Below are 14,172 nucleotides of genomic sequence, written 5' to 3'. Positions count from 1 at the left end.
TTCTCCATCGTTGGTATCTACAGAAAATATCCCAATCCATGTCCAACCAGAAATGATGAAGCAGTTGGATGATCCCAATGTACTGATGGTCTTCTTTGGGGACCATGAAATAAATTGAAGAGTGTTTCTTGGTCCAAAATGCCTCATGGGCTAATGAGCCATATGTCAGCTAAAAGAAAATCCAAAAAATTCTGTTGAGTCTTTTGATCAAATTTAATTTTCCTATCTTGTTTTCATATAAAACATTTCCAAGGAATATTTTCCCCCAAGAATCTTTAAAGAATATATAAACATTTTTTTAAAAAAAAAATATTTCAAATATATGTGCGAAATCAATTGTTTTAATAAAACCAGTTCAAATCATCTCCCAGCTATGGCATGATGCCTGATATTCCCTTTCTGTAACTGGCATTGTAGTTTAAGAAAAAAATGCTAAGTAGATTAGAAGCAATGCAGTATATCTTAGCAGAAAATTAAGCTTAATCTTTGATACCCATTAATGATTGCATAACAACAATAACAATAAGAATTTTTTTCTCAACTGCTTCAGAACTTACTTGTGGAATCTTGAAAAAAACTTATAATTTCAGCTATATAAAATGATACCTCAAAATCCAATCCCCCAATAATAGCCACGAGATTCTTCTGGCTATCACATTTATAGTTAGGGACAAATTCCTGAGATTTGAAAAGCAGGTCCAGAGTGGTGCGATAGGTCATCCTTGAATTATAATAACTGTCATAGATGTGGAACCTAAGACTGACATTAGGTAAGATCTGGGAGTCCTGATTGATCTCCTTCACAGCAAAAGACAAGGCAAGGATGTGCTGGTAGAATTTAGTTATTACACTGCAAATGATTTAAATACCCCAGCTGAAAAAGGAATTTGACTATGCTCAATACGGGGCATCATTTCTATATGAATAATTAATATTTCTTTCTCTGATGAAAGTAGGAAATAGATTTTCTAAAATACTGAATAATTTGTACAAAGTTCAAATTTGCCTTTTCATCAGTATTCATGTTATTTGCAACAAATATCTGCCATAAGAAATAAAAATACTGCTTTTTCATGTTACCACATTTATTTTCTAATAAATTTTTCACAAAATAAAATATGAACAATTGCAATTTGTATCAACCATTTATTGTATACATGTTTTGTTAAGTTTGACAAAGCATTTTTTTTAAATATTTCCTTAAGCTTACTAAATGTTTTTCAATGGATGTTTCATACATTATATGAAGTTATAAACTTTTATACTATAAAAGTTTCATATATTATATGATAAATAATTTAGCATAAAGTCAGGAAAATTGATTTTATCAAGAAACATTTGAATGACAGAAAGGCTTAATTTAGATATAAAGCCTACATTTATGGTGAAATCCTAATCATTGTAATCATTAAGATTACAAAAAGAAAAAAAATCTTACTTTGTTATATCATAAGTTGTTATACAAGGTTGAATAGAGGGAGGAAATGTGTAGTAGTTATTCTGACGCACAGCCATTATTATCCTTGTGTCAATCCCCTTGGATTCAAGTTATGTTGATTGTTGTTGAATTGAAATAGCCTTCTGTACAGTCTTGGAAGTTTTTGTTTAATTCAGAAAATAGGATGATTCCTATAGGAGATAATTACTTTGTTTTTGATGAGGGAATAAGTGGCCAGTGTTTAAATACTTTTTGAAATGCACAATTGTTAATAAAAAGTACAGAGTGGAATTTGCAATACAATATACACTGGATTTTTGAAATTTATTTTATTTTTTACAATGAAAAATAAGTGTAGTTCACCTTTCTTTGAATAGCATTAAGATGCATAGGTACTTTGGCATTCCCTCATGTTAAGAAGTTTTCCATGGTTTCCTTCTAGATCCCTCTAGAAGGGAGGGGATACTTCTATTATTTTCCCAATGTTTGTTTGGGTGACTTTTTTTCTTAGGCTAGCCATGAAGAGGCAGTCTACTTTTATTCTTTTTGAATTGAACAGGTGTCTGCAACCTTAGATATTACTGCAGGTTTCAAACCTTTTGGTGGATCAATTTCAGCACAGGGTCTAACTCCATTGTAAAATCTGGGGTCATATATACCTCACAATTTCTAAAGAGAAGGAAATGTCAGAATATTCATGAACTGGTAGAGACATAGTTAACAAGGTCAACCAATGAGAGATGAATTGGAGGCTGAAACTTAAAGAGAGATTCTGTATGTGGCTTAGCTTCATGCTCTCAGCTCCATAAGAGAAACTCAAACTTACTTGCTTGTCTGCTAAACTAAAGTGAAACTATTTTTTGTCTCTGCTTGTGTTTTGCCTGTAACTTTCTACCAGTTGGAAGAATCTACTATTGGTATTGTAAACTTTACTTAATATGTCATTATGTATATAAAGAAGTTACCATCCGGTCCAAAAGATAGAGATCGTTTTAGATTGCGCAGTGCTTTTTCAACAATGTCTTCTGTAAAATCGATATGTATTAGATCATTGTAGTTGTCTGTGGTTTGGCTAGGAAATACTGGGCATGATCCATTGCTGTTGACAAATACTGAGCCAAAGAATGTGTTAAAGAGGTTGGCTTTAATGGTGTCATCATTGCAGTCTTTACCATTAGGTCCTATCAGGGGTGGGATAGACCTTGAGTCTTTTAATTTGTTGTTTATAAAATTGTAGAAAGTGTGGGTGGAATTGGTGCATAGAAGGTTTTCTTCTTGTTTAATGTGATAATTGGTGCATTCAGTTTTTATCTGGTGGCATAAATTGGTCTTCAACAGTATTGTATCCAGTGAATAGAAATTGCCAATCAAGGGATGAGAGATTGTTGTTTATAAGATCATAGTTGCCTTTTTTGAAGTTACAATTGGGGATTCCGTCATTGTGATGATTTTTGTGTGGACTCATGTTGAGACAAAAGTCAATCATGTTGTGGTCACTGTTGGAAAAGGTTCTTTAATTTGTATTCTATAAATTGAATTCAAACTATTGCTGAAGATGAGATCGAGGCAGTTGTTTAGTCTAGTGTTGTTGGTTACTAGTTGTTCTAGTCCCAGATTTGTTACAGCATTGTAGAAGGTTGCATGTGTGGGTTAAGTTGTACATTTGTTAAGGGTCCAGTGAGGTAGGTTGAAGTCATCAAGAAAGATAAAAGCATGTGGGCAGGATGCTTCCCATATTAGTAGTGTATTTAGCTTGTTTGCATGTTCGATGTCATAATCAGGGGCTATGTAACATAGTAAGCACTGAAATGTGGTATAAAAGGACAGTTCAGAGATGATGGTCTCAGGAAGAGCAAGCTCCTTGGTTGTTTTTTAGATGTAAGGACTATTTATAGAAGATAGCAATACCACCTCCTCTATGGATTTCATGATCTGATCGGTAAACATGATAGTCTCTTACTGTGGTAATGAAGTCAGGGAGAGATGCATTGAGCTATGTTTCACAGACAAATATGATGTCAAATTTAGCCGAATTTAGTAAGAGGAGAAATTCAGGTATTTTATTCACAAGGTTTATTGCATTCATTAGCTTGCATTTAAGGCCAGTTGGAGTTGGAATTGAGGTAGTTAGGGGCATGTGTGCCTAGTCTTGGGTGATGGTGGATTGGTTGAAGTGGGGTTAGATGCTGAGTTGTGAGTTGTGTGACTTACTTTTGATACAATCAGCACAGTAGTCAATGGACAGATCCTGTTCTCCATTGTCTAGATGGTTTTTGAGTTCTGCACGGAGTTCACAGGAGCAGATTCTTTGCAGTATGCATAAGTCTGGTCTTGAGCGAAGGTTTTATGGGTGGGATTGGATTTTGCAATGATGTTTATTGTATGAATGAATATATGTTTGCTGGAATCATTTTTGCAAACAACTCTACAAAATCTTGGGGCCACAGAGCTGTCATTGTATTTGTACTCAGGGCCATCTCTGGTTATTTCAATGATATCTTCAGGAGAGATGTTTGTTGTATTTGAGTTGTTTATGATATCGTGAACTTTGGTGAAGTCGTCTGATTCGTTGGTGTCTTTGAGACCAAATAAGATGGCATTTGGACATTTCTGATCACGTTCCATGATGTCCCTGATGAATAAGGGGATATTATTTGTGGAATTATTTGATGGGATAGTAATTGTTTGTGGCTGTGGTTTGTTGGTTATTTTTGGTTGTAGTTGTGATTATAGTTGAGGTAGTGGTTGTGGTAGTTGTGGGATTTGATTTTGAGCTGATAGGTAATCACTTATCTGTGTTGTATTTTTTTGAAGAGAGATTAGGCTTGCTTGTATAGTTGTTTCCAAATGTGTTGCTAAGCATTCTTCTATTGAGTGAATGAGTGATTCTATGCTTTAAACTCTGTCAGGCAGGGTACTTAGTTTGTTTAGCTTAGGAAAACATGATGGACATAGACAAAATAATGTATCTGATTTTTTAATGATATCAGCTAGACTTTTGTTTACATTTAAGCAGGCAGGGTGGGCTTGATTGTCGCATAGATGGCATTTGATGTTAATTTTGCTTTCATTGATGGTTTCAAGAGATCTGAAACATGTGCAGGAGTCTGGGAGGTCATTGGTAGAGATAGTATTATTTTGTTGTTGTTTGGTAGTAGAGGGTTTGGAGTTTTTGGCTGGCAATAGTACACTAAACAATTACAATAGCTAGTTAATGTGATAGGTAGACAGTTACTTAATGAATGTTGGTAATTAATAAATGTTAATTGATATGTTAGAGAACCAATACAAAACATTTGCTAGACCAATACTTGAATACAGTTCATCAGTCTGGAACCCACATTACGTATCTGATATTAGCACAATTGAGAAAGTCCAGAAATATTTCACAAGAAGAATTCTCCACTCCTCTACTCGTTGTAGAATACCTTATGCCACCAGACTTGAAATTCTAGAACTAGAAAACCTTGAATTACGCCGTCTTCGGTCTGATTTAAGCATGGTATATAAAATCATACATTGCAATGTCCTACCTGTCAATGAATACTTCAGCTTCAACCATAACAACACAAGAGCACACAATAGATACAAACTCAAAGTTAACCGCACCAAACTTGATTGCAGGAAATATGACTTCAGCAATAGAGTGGTCAATGTCTGGAATACTCTACCCGACTCTGTAGTTTCTTCCCCAAACCCCAAAAACTTTAACCTTAGACTGTCTACTATTGACCTCACCCCTTTCCTAAGAGGTCTGTAGGGGGCGTGCATAAGCGCACCAACGTGCCTACCGTCCCTGTCCTATTGTTTCTCTTATTCTTCTTTTATTTTTCTTATATGTACCCATTTCATGTATTCACAACTATGTATACACTTATACTTATTATCTTGTAAACAATTGGCAAATCAAATAAATAAAAAATAAAAATAAATTACAAAAATCAATCAATCAATCGACTAGATAATCAATGATACATTATTAAATCTCTATCAGTTCAATGAATCGGTAAATTAGTGATCATTTAACAATTAATTATTATATTGTTAGGCGATAAATCAATTTTAGACAAATTGCTTAATCAGTATAGCCAATATCACACCAATTAATCAATTTTAATAATCAATTTGTCAATTATTCATATCACTCTAATCAAATAATTTCACTAAGTAACAAGCCTAATTAATTACATTAATCACTAATCACACTGGTCAATTAAATTCACTAAATCACTGATTTTACTAATCAAATAGTTCACAGGAATTGCTGATCATTTACACTAATCAGTAATCACACTATATGCACTAAACACTCTAATCACACTAATCAATAAAAACAACAAATCATTTGATGAAAATTAATTATTTTAACGAAATTGATTTGGAGACATCATTATCTAATCTTTGATATAGGTCTTGAAGTAGAAAGATATAAGTTTTGAGATAATGAAAGTAATGAAGTAGTATTGAGAGTCAGCAAGTAAAGGGTTATTGTTTTGCTAGCTGATGCTAATATCTGGTAATAGGTTTATTACCCCTAATAAACTCTTCTTCTCTTTTCCTGGGCTGGAGAAACAGCAGTTTCTTTGTGTCAAACAGGTTTTAAAAATGAACAGAGGAAACGTTTTCAAGTCTCACTTAAACTGCTTCCCTCTTTCCTCTTGAAAACAATCAGTGAGCAAGGGTTTACACTCTCTTTCTTGTTTTGCAAATTGAGTTTTTGAGATAGCAAAGATACAAAGATGCTGAAGGGGGGATCTCTGACCCCTTCTCTTTGAATTTAAACAAGTTTGTCGCTCAGACAGAGAAAATAATTCAGGGAGAGAATTCGGGCAATCTGATTTCTTATAACTTTGCTTTGATTTATTGCTGCTGCTATCTGATCTGCTGGGGACACTCATTGTAAAAATTGTAGGTTTGGAACATGCTGAACAAGAGCAAAACACGCAGCTGAAAAAGGACTGGAAAACTCCTTAAAGTCTTGGTCTCTCTCTCCTCCCTCCCTGTTTCTCCCTGCCAGCTGTCTGATGTGAGTCCGGGGAAACTTTGTGGGGAATATTAATGAAGACACATTGTCTGGCATGGAAGGTACTTCGATCAGCTGTGTGGGGAATTTAAATGAAGTTGAGTTGTTTGCGCTCCGCTGGCTCCAAGTGATCCAGTTCAAGAGCTCCACTGGTGTGGTTAATAGGGCTCGATGGAAAGAGCTTCACTTCTCTGGGGAAGGAGAGAAGGGGTTTGGATCGGCTAGCAGGAGCTCCACCGGCGTGATTAGGGTGCCAGGGCTTCGGAATCCAGTGTTTTGGGGGCTTGTTTTTGGGGGGCTTGTTTTTTTCTTTCCATTTCTTTTTTAGGCAATTTCTCTGACACAGTAATATCACATGATGAACTACTTTCTCTTTGTGAGTTGCTCCTTGTGGTTGAGATCAGGTCTAAAAACAATGATGTAGCATTTTGGCAAGAATATGCACCCCAGTAAAGCAGCACTGGTTGACAAGATGGAGAAGACCTCCACAGCTACCATGGTTTTTCCTTTTGTGCTCAGATAGGCTGGAAAGAAGGAGATCCACACACTGCAAAAAGCCAACATGCTGAAGGTGATGAACTTGGCTTCATTAAAGCTGTCAGGTAATTTACGGGCAAGGAAAGCCACAATAAAGCTAGCAATGGTCAAGATACCCATGTAGCCCAAGACACAGTAGAAGAAGAAAGCTGACCCCTCATTGCACTGTAAAATCATTTCTTGGAGCTCTGAGTGCATGTCCAATTCAGGGAATGGAGGAGATGTTGACAACCAAAGAATACATATACATACTTGGAACAAGGAGCAGGAAAGAACAGTACAAAAAGCCAATCTATTCCCCACCCATTTCCTCATCTGAGATCCTGGTTTAATGGCCACAAAGGCAACAACCACTGTGATGGTTTTGGCCAGGACACTAGAAATGGCCACTGAGAAGGTGATGCCAAACATTTATTGTTGGAGAAGGCAGGTCACTTTGCCAGGCTGGCCAATGAAAATGAAAGAGGAGAGAAAACAGAGCAAAAGAGAGACAAGGAGGGTGTAGGTTATAGACCGGTTGTTGGCTTTGACAATAGGCGTATTCCTGTACTTAATAAATGTTCCAAGTACCCATGATGTCAAGAAGAAGAAACCAACAGCTGCTGAGGCTAAACCAATTCCTATGGTTTCTTCAAAAGTTAGAAAAACCAGCAGTTTCTGGATACATCCCTTCTTTCCTTTATTTGGATAATGATCTTCTGAACATTCAAAACAATCTTCCACATCTGGAAAGAAAATCAAGGATATTTACTCATCTGGGCATTCCATATTATTCAGGGGTGATTGATGCTCTCTGAGCTTGCTTTTTTCCTTGCAGATGTTTCATTACCCTAGCTAGCTAACATCATCAGTTATAGTAAGGAGTGCTATTTGCTGTCAGTTTACATTCTGGTGTCTTCGCTTTCTGTGTGTGTGGGGGGCAGTCTTAGAGATTCTTTGGTTGGGCTCTAAATTGATGACTCCTTGGCAGTTTCATGTTTGGGATATTGTTTACTTGATAGTTGGTCTGATTAAGCTTGGAGTGAATCCATCCAAATCTGGGTGCTTTACTGGTGGAGAGCTGCTGGAGTCCTTCTGTTTTCTTTTGGGCATTTCGATTGTCTCTTTTGCATAGTCTATAAATGTTGTTAATGTCTATGTGTCTACTAGTGGCTGATTAGTCAGAGTGCCAAATTTTGAGAAATTCCACAGTGTTTTGGGACTTGACTTCGTATTGCAAGTTCACATTTATCCAAATGAAACTATGATTAAGTCTGTCTATATGTTATGAAATATAAGTTTTCATCATGTCTTCTGACTGGTTGTTAATGTTCAGGGATGCATTCTGCCAATTTTCTGCCTGTTTGTCTTACATACTGGTTGTTGCAATCCTTGCATTGTATGTTGTAGGTAACTCCTGTTTTTTTCGTCTAGGACTGCTGGGTCCTTTGGCTTGCTAAGGATGTTTTGAAGGGCTTTAGTTGGCTTGTGTGCTGTATTGATTCCATAGAATTGTATAGACTGTTGGTGGCTTTTGAGATATTCTTGATGTATGGCCATATACTTAATTTTAGGGTTAGTGTTGGTTGTGCTATACAGGGTTGAGTTGTCAGGGACATTTTATATTGTTCTATGAGTATATGTTTTGTTGGAATGTGTTGTATAGATGTTCCATTTCCTTTTTCTGCTTTTCTAGGTTGTTGCAGTGTGTTGGGGCTCGTTTAAATAAAGTCCTTTCAGTGGATACCCATACAACTAACAGCAAACAGCACTCCTTACTAGACTTGATGATATTACCTATTTAGGGTAATGACATATCTGCAAGAAAACAAGCAATCTCAGAGAGTACCAAGGATCACCTTATTAAGTTTAGGTATCCCAGTAATTTATTAAAGTTTGTTTAAGTCTAATGAAATATGGTAGAATTCCTACCCTACCATTTTGATTTGAAATCTTCCCTTCTGGGCATGGAACACAGTCATAGCAGCAGAATTGATCCCCCTCAATCCTTTTCTTCCGGGATCCAGGGAAACAAGGGTCATTGCAACGAGAAAGTGGAAGGACCTGGTGATAACCACAGAAGGTTTTCAAATTGGAGATATTTAACAGAGTTTGTAATTTTATTCCTTTATGGAGGGGGATGATAATATATTTGCCAAAGGATAAATAAAAGGATAGATGTAGGAATTTTAAAAAAGTAGAAATTAGATTTCAAGCCTGAAATTGACATATGTGTAGCCATTTTAGTTAGGCTTAATATATATTCTTTTTCTTACTTTCTCTGTGCAGTCTGGGGGGAAGGGTTTACTGCTTGCCACATTCCTAAGGGGTGAGGAGTGGAGATAAAGAGGGTTGTTTTGGCTAGGTGAGTATCCTTCTCATGGAAAATGAGCTGTTCATGCTGGGGCCCCTTGAGGTAGAGATTTATACACCAAGCAACGTTGAATTACTTCTATTGGAGAATGTGACTTTTGGGGATTGTTTCTAACTTTTAATATTGTGGGGTAATTCTGGGTTGTGTCAGATCTGAAATTACCCTGGACTTTGCCAATTTGATGCTTTCCTAAATAATTTGCTTTGGAAGATAGACTTTGGTTTTCTTTTTATATGGATTTCATGACTTGGAAACCTGATGTTAGAATGATTTGAAAAATTTCCTGTTTGAAAGTCAGGGTGAGCAAATAATAATAATGCAAACAGGATTTTGTATTGTAATATCACTTTGTCAATTTAATGAGTATTTGTTCATCAACCACATTTGTTTCTTTAAAATCCAGAAATCAGATTTTGAAAGAGACTAGGGATTGTAATGGATTAAGCATGGTCAATTCACTTATTCAATACCCAATACCTGGTTCAAAGCCGGATTCCAGACAATCACATCTTCATCAATAAATAATTCCTTCCCTTTTGGAGCCTGTAAATCCAGCTTTCCAACTCTAACTCTCTGAAAAGATCTGTTTGGAAAAGTGATCAAGTTGGTGATGTCAAATCCACCTTTTGCTTCTCCTTTCTCATTCAGGAACATTCTCTCTCCAGCTGAATTGTTGAAAGAAATGCCTTGAAGAAATGAATGGAGCTACTCAAAACAGAATGGAAGAAATAGACAGTTGAAAGCAAGCACAGAGAAGGACAACATATTCAAATTTCATTCAATCATTCTTCATATTCCAATAACTATTATTAAACATGTACACTTAGAAATTTGATAATCAATATTGCATGCAAATGTACATGTCCACTCCATTATTTGTTTGATATTATTTTAAGGAAAATTGGGAATGAACTGAAGCACAGTGAAAATAAGCTTTTGGAATTCTGCAAAGTGCTTTATGTTTTATGTCCACTACTTAAACAACTAATTCAAGATAGAGCATATATATTTCATCATTGGTATAAAGCTATTTGAGAGTCCGATTAATTTCTTTTAGCCAATATTTTAGAATCTGAGACTTAAACATTCTTTCATAGATAAATGAGAATAAAAGATTATTGCAAACATAGAGTTGTTTCAAACTATGCTTGCCAAATATAAGAAGGACCACTACTTCATTCCTCTAAATCCCTGATAGGGACAGAAAGCTAAACTTTGAAAAGTTCAAGAGCCACACAAAAGATCTTAGAGAATTGATTCTTTTGGGAAGAGATAGTAAAAAGTAATGTAAATTATTGTTTAAACTAACTCTTATTGTGTAATCTATGGTGACTTATTAAATAATTCCTACTGGCACCTAAAGCATGATTTTTATTGTAGTTCTGAATGATCAGAATAGCAGAACATCTGAATGAAAAAATAACAACACAGACCAGTTTTCCTGCATCAGTTTTATACAACACAATATAATTTTTATGTTTTTCTCAAATATAAGTTTATTATACATACAGAAAATATTAAGACTCAGTCCAAAACATAATTCTATATCAAACTGCTCATTGAGATAAAAGAAGAGTCCAATTCAAGAATACCTGCCAAGCCTGCAGATTTGGAAGATCAGTTTTTTTATCCATCCTAATTTTCCTCCTATTGAACCCTGACATGTGTAGAACCTGCAAAGCATGAGCCACAGCATGAACAGCATTATAGACACTGTAGCTTTGTCCAGTCATTTCCATTTCAAATATAGGTGCAGGAAGATCCTCCAATTTCATCTCCCCAGTGCACTGCCTATAGTCCATTCCTTGTAATTCTGGTTTTGGAAATGAACAATCAAATGACTGTTCCCAAACATTCTGGCGAAACCCATCTCTGTAGTCTGAAAGAGGATTTATGGTCTGGAGAAATTCCTTGAAACCTGCAACTGCTGTTGAGTGAACAGTGAAGGAAATAGCTCCATTGTACATCTTTAGATCCCATTTAATTTGAATGCCTGCTAATATAAAATCAATCTGTGCAGTCATAACCCACACCCTTCTTAATAATGCAGTTTCCTTGCTTTCAGGATCTACCATAAATGTTGCAAGTCTTAGCCATATAATTGTCCAGGCTTCTCCATAGACAAGAAACACGTTGGCATCGCTATTTATCATATTAATAAAAATAATGGAGATTATTTGAAAAAATTCTGCAAATCTTTCCGCGTGGACTTGTTGATCAAGTCTTTCTATAAATGCTGAGCAGATTCCATTCTCTGAAAGTAAGTGCTCCATTTTCTGTAAGAAATTTTCTCCATTGTTGTTATCAACAGAAAATATCCCAATCCACGTCCACCTGAAATGACGAAGCAGTTGGATAATCCCAATGTACTGATGGTGCTCTTTGGGGACCATGAAATAAAGTGAAGAGAGCTTACTGGTCTCAAATTCCTCTTGGGCTAATGAGCCATATGTCAGCTAAAAGAAAATACAAAAGTATTCTATTGAGTCTTTAGATTAAGTTTAATTTTCCTATTTTGTTTTTATATTAAATATATCCAAGGAACATTTTTCCTCTAGAATTCTTTTAAGCATATAATAACAAGTTTCTTGGACTTGAAGACCTCCAAAATTCAACTCTGCTATTTTGAGGATGTTCTCATTGTGTGAAAATATTTTAAACACATGTACTAGATCAATATTTTTAATAGAAGCCATTCAAATCTTCTCTCAGGTATGGATACTCACTTCCTGTAATGGGCATTATCATTTCAGAAAAGAATGCCAAGCAGTAGACCTTAAGCCATTTAGAATATCTTAGCTGAAACCTTCAGCTATGCAGAACATCTTGACAGAAAACTAAGGTTAATTTTTATGGCCATTAATTATTCCATAGCAACCATTAATTATTTTCTGCTTAATCCATTCTGAACTTACTTGTGGAATCTTGAAGAATCGTATAATTTCAGCTATATAAGATGATGTGACAAAATCTAGTCCCCCAATGATAGCTATGAGAGTCTTCTGGCGATCACATTTATAGTTAGGGACAAATTGTTGGGATTTGAAAATAAGGTCCAGAGTGGTGCGATAGGTCATCCTTGAATCATAGTAGCTGTCATAGATGTGGAATCCCAGAGTGATGTTAGGTAAGATCTGGGAGTCCTCATTGATCTCCTTCACAGCAAAGGCCAAGGCAAGGATGTGTTGGTAGAATTTGATTATTACACTGAAAATGATTTCAATATCCCAGTTGAAGTATCAGCCATTTATTGTATATATGTTTGGTCAGAGTGACAATACAGTCATTTTTAAAATTACCTTAAGCTTAGTAAATGTTCTTGAAAAAGATGTTTTGCACTAAAGTTTCATACATAGTATGACAAACACTTCACCATAAAGTAAAAATAAAAGTTTTATTCTCCTGTAACTAAAAACATTTGGAAGATAGACTTAGATTTGATATGAAGCCTTCATTTATACTTAGAACCTTTTATTCTCAAAAGCTATTTTTGAGAAACTGTTTAAGTTTAGAAAAAGAAAAAAGAATCCTTACCTTGGTTCATCATAATATGTTATTATATAAGGATTTTCCTTAAAATTAATTTCATAAAGGTTGCAATAGGTATGGGACACTATCCCACCAATGACGAGGTCCCCAGGTTGGTACCACTCATGTGGAATAAGGAAAGCATCACTTGCTGGGCAGCTCAGAGTCACTATTTTGTTCACCAAAAAAATCAGGAGGAGCAACATCTTCCCTCTTGAAAATGTCTGTCTTTTTCATCATATCCTAAAGGAAAGTTTGTATTATTCCAATAGCTATTACAGTAATTAATTCAAGGTGTATATCTGAGAGTGCATGTAATGAGAAAATCTACCTTTGGGTATTTGGAGATCCATGAGAGTGCAAATTCATGTATTGAATAGCATCAGGGTTTGAACACATATTCTGGCAGAGGAGAACAGAGGCAGGAAACCCATTGACATGACTCTGACACACAGCCATTATCCTTGTGCCAATCCCTTTGGGTTCAAAATACATTGATTGTTGTTGAATTGAATTAGCCCTCTGTGCAATCTTGGATATTTTTGCCTAGTGAAGAAATTGTGGTGATTCCTGTAGGAGATAATTACTTTGTTTGTGATGAAAGAATGTGTCTGGCCTTTAAATGCTTTTTGAAATGCACAATTGCCAATAAAATGTACACAGGAGAATTTGCAGTACAAAATACACCACTTTTTTGAAATTTATGTTGTGTTTTTTACAATGAATGATAAGTGCAGTTCACCTTCCTTTTAACAGTACCAACATACATAGACATTTTGGCATTCCCTCATTTTAAGGAGTTTTCCATTCTTTCCAGATCCCCCTATAATAGAAGGGGACAACACTTTTGTTTCCACAATGTATGTAGAAAGTTAGCACCTACCCCTCTCCTAGAAGAATGAAATATTTTAGGAAATATTAAAAAGGCTGAATATTTCCCCTAAAAGAGAAATAAAAATCTTAAAGGAAACAGAAACTCAGCCTCAGCTCCCTGCCCTTAGCAGATATTTTGCTACCAACAGCCAGCCTATCTACAAGACAAAAGATATTAACCCCCAGGACCTAATAGGAGTAGCCCTCTACCCATCTTCCAGTAGAGCTCTCTAAATGGCACCTGGGGACATTACTTCAACCCAACGTTTACCCACACTTGATTCAGACAGCCTACAAAGTTAGGTATGACTCCTTCATAACCCACTAGAAGTCTGACAATAACCAATAGAATACATTTCTTGCACAAGAACAAGAAGCTCAAGGGCAAATCCCAAGAGAGGGTATAAATATCCCCCTCTC

General features: G+C 35.7%; 1 pseudogene across 1 annotated transcript; it reads right to left on the bottom strand.

The window, feature by feature from the left end:
- Positions 1-6,588: 6,588 nt before the first annotated feature.
- On the bottom strand, positions 6,589-11,744 carry LOC113429130 (vomeronasal type-2 receptor 26-like; annotated as a pseudogene). Its single transcript, XR_015745874.1, has 4 exons — positions 10,944-11,744; positions 9,829-10,056; positions 8,915-9,041; positions 6,589-7,723 (listed from the first exon to the last, which is right to left on the bottom strand). The product of XR_015745874.1 is annotated as a vomeronasal type-2 receptor 26-like (transcript).
- Positions 11,745-14,172: the final 2,428 nt, after the last annotated feature.

Source organism: Notechis scutatus, chromosome Z, assembly GCF_049901735.1.
Source record: "Notechis scutatus isolate UNSWTSFEM ecotype Mainland chromosome Z, rNotScu1.2, whole genome shotgun sequence".
Taxonomy (NCBI): Eukaryota; Metazoa; Chordata; class Lepidosauria; order Squamata; family Elapidae; genus Notechis; species Notechis scutatus.
Note: the sequence above shows the minus strand (reverse complement) of the source record. Positions and strands in the feature narration are given on the sequence as shown.